Source organism: Wasmannia auropunctata, unplaced genomic scaffold, assembly GCF_000956235.1.
Source record: "Wasmannia auropunctata unplaced genomic scaffold, wasmannia.A_1.0 LD336069.1, whole genome shotgun sequence".
NCBI classification, from domain to species: domain Eukaryota; kingdom Metazoa; phylum Arthropoda; class Insecta; order Hymenoptera; family Formicidae; genus Wasmannia; species Wasmannia auropunctata.
In genome coordinates, this window is record NW_012026821.1 from 1076841 (window position 1) to 1087028 (window position 10188).

Genomic DNA, 10188 nt, shown 5'->3' on the forward strand with positions numbered 1-10188 from the left:
TGTAGAAAAGTATCTCATACTTGATTCTTGTTTTTTTTTTATTTATATCGTCTTTTGAAAATACCATCAAATATAACGCATTTAAAAGGAAAAATACAATTAGTTATAAACGTATTTTACTAGACATAACAATAGATAGAAATAATTGTTCATAAAATTATGACGGTCAGTATGAACCGGCACTTCCGATCCACCCACGGGGACCGGAACTGCACGCATAGTCGGCTCGCTGTCGCGCCGCGGATGCCCCCCTCCTAGTTGCAGTGAGAAACTCGCCCAAAGTCATTTCACGCCCGGCAGAGCGCGGAAACGAGCATTTACTCGAGATTTCGTTCATAAATCAGGACCTGCCTGAGAGTGTCCTGCCCCTCGCTGCTCCCCGTTACACTCCTGCAGTCCGCTACGGTTCATGGGGGTTCCACTAGTAGTCAACAATGGAATCTGAAAGCGATTAAGCAAAATCGCTGCGGAAATCAGCATTTTCAACGGACGGACAACATGACGGACGAATAAAATTATCGCAGGCACAATATTAATACAATCGTTCGATTTTTATGAGTATGAGAGAGGCAGGAATTGATGGTAAAAAATTCTTTCTTGCAATAAAAAGATTATCATTATATAATCTATAATTTGTTACGAAGAAACTTCTTTTAGACAAAAAGTTATATATTAATTAATCGTAACAATTTCAGAATCAACATTATCAATGAACATTTCACATTCTGGCAATATCACAGAAGAAACTGATATACCTGCGAGAAAAAAACAGGAAGTAACAGTCTGTCAATATGATAATGACAAAGACGTAAAATTTTATCTCGCGGACGCGATGTATGTTACAGCTTCGCCCACTTCCGCCGGCGCGATATTTATATTTCCTCGCGGGAAAACTTGAGGGAAAAAGACGACTATCGAGAAAATGTGGCGACCGTGATATTATTTTGATTTGGAAATCAACAGGTGGATCGCCGACAGCCGGGTAGCGAGTGCCAGGATAGCTTATAGAGAGAGCCCGTTTTCCTCCCTCTTCTTCTCTCATACTCGTTTCGGATCATTTTCGATGTTATCCCTGTAGCATATGCCCGATACGGGGCAGATGGCTGAAAGTGTTAAGTTAGCCTACATTGTGCGACACCGGGCGATTTAAAGGAGACCACGTGCACTTACTTTGAATTATCGATCGCGTCGGCTGAATTCATTGGTAGTTCGTTGCCGAAAACCTCGAGCAATAAGAGCTGTCGCATTTGGCAAATTATAGTTTCAACGAGAATTACGAAACGCGCGGCTCGTTGCCATTAATGTTTAATTAATGGGTACTCGAGTACGCAATTGAAGCAGTTGTAGATACGCCCGTGTCGCTAAAGGGCGGATGAAAAATCGCAACAAAGGCAGACAAGCCCGCAAGAGAAGGAAGAGGTGGAGGAGGAGCAGGAGCCTCGTGATCATGCCTTCCACCTGTACGTACACGCATACGTACCAGCACCAGCACGGGGGGATACGTTGGTCCCTTATGTACAGCTACAGCTGCCGGAATGTCTCGACGGTGTTCCGGCAGAGAGAAAGGGACGTACAGGTGCGATCATTAACTCAATTGAATTTCGATAAGTAAAAATGCGCGAGCAACGTCGTTTCGAAATAAGACGCCTCTATCGTTCTTTACGGCGATCGTCACGCACGCACGAACGAACGAACGAACGAAGCCGATGACCTTTCGTTTCGCGACTTATCGTCATTTTGTGCGTTCACGCAACAAAAGATTAAAGATCACTCGGTATATCGGTAGCGTACAGCTCGTAACGCGGTTCTATCTAACAACGCGGTCGCCGCGCGACTTCCGCGAGGCGTTTCTCGGTTTTTTCATTCTCCCTTTTTCTTAGGAGAATTAGAAGCGCCACATACGGCCCGGTGGCACGGCCAACGGAAACTCGAAAGGACCTCAAGGAAGGCGAAAGGTGCTCGCGTGTATGCGTGGCTGCCCGCGCTCGTGTGAGACAACGTGTCATTAAATCGAAAAGGCACTTGTGCCGCCTGCACTTGCCGTCCAGGAAGAAGCACCTGACGGCTCCTCCACGACAGGGTGGGTTTTTAACGGTCGAAAACACAACGCGCCGCCGCATATAGTGATTCCGAAGGGTAAGCTGCGAGCATAGGGACGAGCGGATCGATAGATGATCGATAATAAGACGCAGGTGCTTCTTCCACGCTACGTATTGTTCCCACTCGTTTCCTCTACCGCGCGTTCCGTTTCGAGCTCTTCCTCCTCTTCATCTTCTTTTTCTTCCTCTATTTCGTTCTCTTCTTCCCCTTGTTCCGCTTCTCTTGCTTCTCGCCGTTTTTCCGCTTCGCCTCTCTTGTTTCGATTCGAACCGTTTTCGCCTCATTGCATTGTAGCATTCTTTTACCGATGCGGTGATCTCTTTAAGCTTCTCCTCCCGCCTCCGCCGCGTTTCTCCTCTTCCTTTTCTCTTACTGACCCATTCGCATTTTCATTACTATCCCCCCATCTCTTCGTTCATCATCGCGATCTCGTCAATTGGTTTTTTTTTCTTCGCCGCTCCATTCTGCGCGATGTTTATTACGTTGCATGCCTCTCGGCGTACGAACGTCGTTTCGTTTAATGTAGCATTACGATTCTGTTATGTCAAACTTTATATTTCGCGGGAGCTCCAATAGAGACGATTTATTAACAGTTTCGTTGCATACACCCATTTGCTAACAAAAATGATAAAGCCCTTTCGCTTTATTTATTGTCCGATACAGTCTATATAATAAGCAATTATTATCCTATAATTGTAGATCGCGACATATTTCCCGTATTTCCTCTCGAGACCACAGCGCGACTTCGTCGAGACAAAAAGACAGTTTCGTCGTCTTTCGTCGTTGTTTCGTAAGTGCGATACCTTCGTGGGGTGGGAACGCTGAAGGGTGATGGCGTTCCGCCGAAAACGACGGTTGAAAGTAGCGTCGTCCTCTCGCGTGGGACCTTCAGGTAGACGTGAAACTTTTTAGCTCTCCGCAGCGCTCTTCAAGGCACTCGGGGTGTGCACCTGCTATACACCTGTTGGCCGTTGGTCGCTACTCCTGCTGTCCGTCGCGAGCGAGTGCGGCCGCGCGGTACGTGTGCGGGAAACGTATCTCTTCGAGACCGTTAGAAAAAAAAAGTAATTGATGCGATCTCTTTAGGAGTTACGGTTGTAACAGGAAGTGGTAAAGGGCAGGAGAAAAGGAGGAATATGCTAATAAAAATAAAGAACGAGTCGAATATCGATGGATAATCATTTTGGAGCTACCATTTTCATTTACACGGTTAGAAAAGCATGTTTAAGGGCTTACATCAAAAGTTTTTCGAACAGAAAGGAATATCTTAAAGAAGATTGTCGCGAGTTCTTTTTCTTCCATTGAATAACATTCTTTTGCGCGCAAATTTCAATTGGCGAATTCTTTCTTAAACGCAGAATCACAGGCTTTTGTGAGGAACGTTTTGCCAAACGAGAATGTTATGCCGTCAGAGTCATTCAAAAGACGACGCGGCAAAATTGTTTCTTTCAGCAGGCAAAAGCTTGGCAATCATACGCTATTAGCCTCCTCCACAGCCTGATCCAGCACGCGCTCAGGCAACATCGGTTGCGAGGGCAATTTTCAAACGGGCCAATGGCCACCTCGCATCGGTAGCAAAGGCATTGAAGCGAACGAAGAAAAGGGTGATCGGGAGAAGCACGCGCGTTACCTACATACTACTGCCCATTGAAAATTCTTAAACCCTTCGTCTTTCACACTTTAAAAATAATACTTTGCTGCTGCGATCCCTATTGTCGCGGAATTCTTTCGTATTCGCGCCAAAAATATATAACAGTATTTTATTATAGCGTGAGAAGAAGTATATTAATATTGGCGCATAAAAGATATATTTATAATTGCTGTTATTTTATATTATTTATAGGATTACACGTTTCGCGCTTCAACAATGTCTCGCGGATCAGCAGGACGATCGCTAACGGCTCGCAATTTGCAGGAACGGACCCGATCGCGCGCACACGCGCAGCCGGATCGTTTCCACCAAAGGCGAAAGACGAAAGACGAAAGACGGTTGAAGGGCAATTATCGTGCGAAGGGCCATCAGGTATTCTCTGTAGCGTGTGGAGGAGTGTATAGATGGAGGAGGACGCGGAGGAGCAATGGAGGTACGGCGAACGGAGGGACGAAGGGAATCGAGGAGCGTCTGATACACTTTTAATACGGGACCAAAGGAGCCCCCTGCACAGCAGGTGCACCGCAGGTGATTCTCCTCGTCCTTCTCGCACGCCGCGCGCAGGCTTCCTCTCACGACTCCTCACGGCTGGCCTGCACCCTGCGTACGCGATCTCCCACAGTGGTGGACTCCTCTTTTTTCCACGCAGAGGGGAACGCGAAGGAGGGCTTTTTCGCCGACCCGGGACTCGCTGGGAAGAAAGGATCAATAGGTAATGGCTGTGCCAAATGCGCCCGCCCGTGCCTAATGATTATCTAATCATTATCGATTCATCTCGCTCTCCAAATTCCCAATTGGAACACATCCTCACCGGCCTCTGTTTTATTTCGTAAAAATACAGATGCAAGAAAATAAAGAAAAAAAATACTGTATACATTACAGATTTAATACAATTGGACATTCTAACGAGATGTAATTTTGTTTTGTCGAAGTCAAATGCATCGCAAATTTATCATAAATTTTTTAATAAGATAAAAATCTTTTCTGCTTTTCTGTGCGTTAATTTTATTTCTATTTTATGAATGTTTTACTTTCACAAATCTACAAAAGCGCTTTTGATCTTAAAACGATGCCGCCTTGTAGGCCGCCCATAATCGAGATTCTCGTTGACGCGTGGGAAAGAAATGGGGCGCCAACCCTTTTTTCGAGACGCCATGCAAGACGGCTTGGGGGTGGAAACGTAACCGATACGCTCGGCAGGACCCTGTTTGAATTTCATTAAACGACCCGACGCCACGTCGGGATTTGTTCTGCTTGACTGCCGTGTCCGTCGAAGCGACCAGGAACGCGCCGCAAACTGGATTTCTTGCGTGCATTCCGCGAATAGTGACTTTAAATGCCGAGAGTAAGAATAAACGCATATTAAAAATGCGTGACATTAAAAATCGCGATTCGCAAGAAATGTATACACTGTTCCGACTGATTTATCGTTCTTATATCATCGTAGGATTTATATTTTTACGCATCGTACCTTTTTAACATAACGCACGCATTAGTTACATCATCATACGTGAATACGTTTTTACTCTTTTTATGTTCACTCGAATTTCGCTCCAAAGCAAAAAAAGTTTTCGTCATTGTGTGTTATGCTGCTAATTTCACCGTTAATTCAGGTCAATTTCAATTTAGTGATCTATAATTTTTAATGCTATTCACGAACATTTACCAACTGATTTTGAACAGCCTGTTTTGTGCTACGGAATTAAGCAACGTTTATGCGCGCGAAGCGATTCAGACACGATTCCCCCTTATCGCCGATGGGCGCGCGTGTTACAAAGTAACTTGCGGCACGAAGAAAGTAACACCGTATTCCCGTACCCAGGCATTATTATCTAAATTACGCGAAACACGCACATTCGCGCGCGCCGAACGCTCATGGCGCCGCAGATGAGTAATCCCTCGTAGGTCTTCCATGTTCCCGATCGGCTCGTCTCACCTGCTGAATAACGCATAAATTCTGTCAAAGCATGTTACTTATCCGTGTCGTCGCGCGTTGACATTATCGTTGCGTTACGTAACGCAATTTGCACCGTGCGTCCAATGCCCGTGAAAAAAGAAGAAAGAGCCGGAGGCGCGGCGAGGCGCTAACGCTCGCGAATTGACACTTACTTTCTCTCAATAACGGTCTACTCGAGAGTCGCGGCGCGTAAAGTGTAGAGCAAACAGCGAAAATGAGTAGAAAGCGCAGTCGCGAATATAATGCCAGTGTGAGCACTTGTTGGAGAACGTGGTGATAATAAATTAACGATAACCGAGTGACCGATTACCCTGTACACATAATACAAAACCTCGTTACCTAGGGTATACTGTAGAGCGATTAATTACGAGCAAGGCCGCGGCCATCTGACAACCGTCTCGCTTCGAAAATGGAATATGCGTGTCACAAGTACGCAAGCTGCAGCGACGCGCACTTGCGGGAGCAGCGGCCGGACCCCCATAAAAGATCGGCGCAGCTGGATTTTTTGGAAAAAATCCCAAGCGAGCGGCGGGCATGCGGTTGCCCCAGGGAGACAGCCATGAAGAAGAAGAAGAAGAAGAAGAAGAAGAAGCCGAAGCACTGGCAGGATAAAGTCTGCGAAGACGGGGAATAGAACGAGGCAAATGAGAAGACGAAGGAAAACGGCCTCGATGAAGAATGAAGGCAAGGCGCGAATGGAGAAAGAAGAGGGAAAGGTGGAGGAAAGATCAGAGGCAGCGGAAGAAGGATAAGAAGATTCGAAGGAAGAGTCCGTCTGTGGCGGTGGAGTTGAAGGAGGACAGTGAGGTGGGCAAGGTGCTGCCAAGGTGGCGGTTAGGGCAGCTGATCTTCGGAATAGCAGCAGGTGAATGTGAAGAAGCTTCACGTGGATGAAGCGAGACGGGAAGAAGATGGCGGTTGTGGTAGCGGCCGTGGAGGAGGAAGAGGTGGAATCCACGCGTGCATAAAAGGTGTTTCGTTATTGTTACCAGGCGAGCGGCAGCCCCTTGGATTTATTAATCTTGTTCTGCCAGCAACATGGTCCCATGCCCGTCGCTGTACGACTGATAGACCAAAAAAGGTGCCTTCCGCGACGAATTCCTCCGTACATATGCTCGAATTTCAAAATTCTCGATTTTAAAATCATCAAGCACGCGGGCAAGAATTGCGAGATCTCTAATTACAATCATCTGCGCAACGATATCTTATCATCCTCCGTATTATTTGATCACGACAGATGTGGATCTTTACTATGTACATAATAATTATAAGTTTCGTGATTTCAAAGAATCAAACTGTTTCTAAGACAGGGAATGCAAATGATCCCCTTGATCAATGTCTGTTCCGCAAGACTTAATACGCGATTATGACAAATGATATCTTTAATAAATATTTTTACAGCTGAGAAGACAATACAGAAAAAATTCTTTAATAGATTTAAGTCTACAGATCAATAATAAAAAATCTGCAATATTGGAATTTTATTATATTCGTATTTAAAAATGAGAGACGCACTGAACACTCTACAAATATTACATATATCCTGCGATATCACTTGAATAAATTAGAGCAAATTATCGTGTACTTCAGATCTAATTGATCTATTTCCAGACATTATCCAACGTTCGACGTAAAAGAAAAAAACGTAAAACTTCTGTAATGCGTTGTGATATTAGTCGCGACGGTAATGGCTGTCGTAGAAGTTTACGGTTAATTTCTCGCCAACAAAGTATCCCTGTATCCGTTCATCATCGCGTGCGTATATACCTGATGGACGACATTCTTTCCTATATCGAATACTCCGTGGAGGGTACCGAGGATGAAGAAGCCACGCAATGAGATCAGAATATACAAACAAGCTCTTCATTCCGTATATCTTCGTTGCGGTTGCACGCACACGAAAACGCATGCATTTGCCTTCATTATACCGACGAATAATGTCGCTTCTTGCCGAATCTTACCAGTCATATCCTACAGAAAGAGAAACATCTTAGCAAAGAGAAAAAATATTTCAAACATTGAGTATAAGATATCAATTTATTTCTCTATCGGTAGAATACAATATTTAATTCCATCAACGACGCTCATAATCAGACTAATTTGACAAGCTGATACTCGTATCAATAATTCATGAATTATAAAATTATTTTTTTTAAATGCAGAATTCGGTACTAAGATTTGCGCAGGGTGCAGTATTCAGTACTTGTAAATATCATTATTATGCAATTTAACCGCGATCGTTCGAGCACGTCGACGACAAGGACGACTTCACACGCACACCCCCGCGTCCACTTTGCGGGCAGAAGAGGGACGGTACACCATGTAGGACCGTTTCGACTTCCTTACGAAGGTCCGTTCCCATGTCTTCTCCCTGGTTCTCGCTTTATGGGGCTTTCCGTTGTCGCCACTTCCCATGGACTTCCTAAACATTGACTTCCTTGAAGGAGGCGCAGGGAAGCAGATGGCCTATTAATTCGATGGCCGCGAAGGAACCACCGCCACTACTACCACCGTCATTACCACTACCAACGCAAACACCTTGCAACATGCATGACGAGGAGAAACCTCGCGAGACCTCCCTTCCCTGCGCCTTCCCAGACGCAGTGCACGCACTTGTCACGCCCGTTTTCAGCCGTTAAATTTGTCGAATTCCCCAATGACCTCATGGTAACGATACAGGGAAAGCGAAGTTTTGCGTTCTCTCAACTAATTATATATACGTACACGCAACGCGTAAGGATAAAATTAATATAAAACAATTAAAATCCAATTATTACATTGATCATTTGAGAGTGATACAGTGTTACACTCTCACGCCTCACACTGTCGTTATCTCGACGAGCTCTGCAAGATCAACGTCATGCAATACGCAACAACTGTAACGATGTAAGAGACACGTGGAGGTCTTATCGGAGACGAGCAATTTGCATGCTGTTAATGACAGAATGTTCTGCCGGGGGGCAAGAATTTTTGAATGTCTCTTAACAATCCGATCGGCAACGGATTATTATTACTGAGTCATTCGGCTTTTTTTTTCGAAAGTCAAAGTAAACGATAAGCACGTTGGAGAATCGAGAGTCTGTTTTATCTCGTATCGACCGGCCGATCGACAATAATAACAGATCTGACAGTGCACTTTGCACCGTATGTATATGAAATATAACATTAATAATAAAACCGGCTGGGACGACACTTTCTGACGAACGATAGCGCGAGTATCGCTCACGGGAATCTAAATTAAAGCGATAAAGATGATTTTCTATCTGCTTAAAGGTGAAATATTAAAGATCGTATCACGAGAAATATTCGCAGACATATTGTTGTGTCTATAGTTATGTCTATTATCAATCAAAGTATGAAATCATTATCTATAATTAATTATATCAATGAAATGCCCAATGATAAAGTTATCAATTAAAGAATTTTGTATATTTTAAATTTAAGACTCGTTTATTTGAATAATTCGACGAAAAAGTCTAAAGAAAATTGCAAGTCATTCATATGGAATTCACGTTAAATATGAGAGAAGAACCATGTATGCCATATTCATATCAAACGGAGAAATCGACGATGTCAGGCTCACTTATGCAAGGGGGTTTTATTCGACCGAATATTATGCAATTAATTTCCACACAGATCTATACGCAAATAAGTCTACGCAATAAAATGCGATAATGAATGCTAAACTCTGCAATTCCATCGACTTCCACTTGAGCTACGCGTCCGTCTCTGTTTGAGTGTTTCTCGAATCGTTGCACTTCGAACTTTCTTTCGTTCCTACATTCGTCGATTATTTTTATCAACATATGTATGTATATATACGCGTGACTGATCACATGTATATTTAGTCATTTTTAAAGCAGCACAAATTATGCAAACAAAATAAAATGCGCATGTGCGATGTGTGCTGTAAACTGTACGTAACAAAAAGTAATTTAAGATATTAACTTTTAGGAATGTTAATTATTTTCAATATACGAAGAGATCTCGGATTATCTCATAGTACTGAGATATTACACGCAGTATGTGATCGTTTATATTTTACAATCATGCTAATAACTTTACGCATTTTTCTTTCGTATACTTTATCTTTGCGAAATAAGATAAGCAAGTTAACAAATTAATTTACGTCGACCTGTACGCACTGATAAGCAAGGCTATTTAAAGTGTATTTAAACTTTCTGCACAATGTACGTTCGTAAACTGTTGTTTCAGACATTAATCAATATCTAAAATAATAAATAGAAAACTGATAAATTTAAAAACGTCGGGATTTCTGTCATGAGTAAAAGGAGTAAAAGACTCCTTTCAAAATTACGATCTAAGAATGAGATAAATCCATGGAATAAAATAACGTGGTGAAAAAAACCGAAGACACAAGGCCTGTGGAAAGAGGATGACGAACAAACGGGGTAGGAACTACCGAGATAAATGTAGAGGAAGAAGAAAAGGGAGAGATAAAGGGGAGGGATGCGCGCGC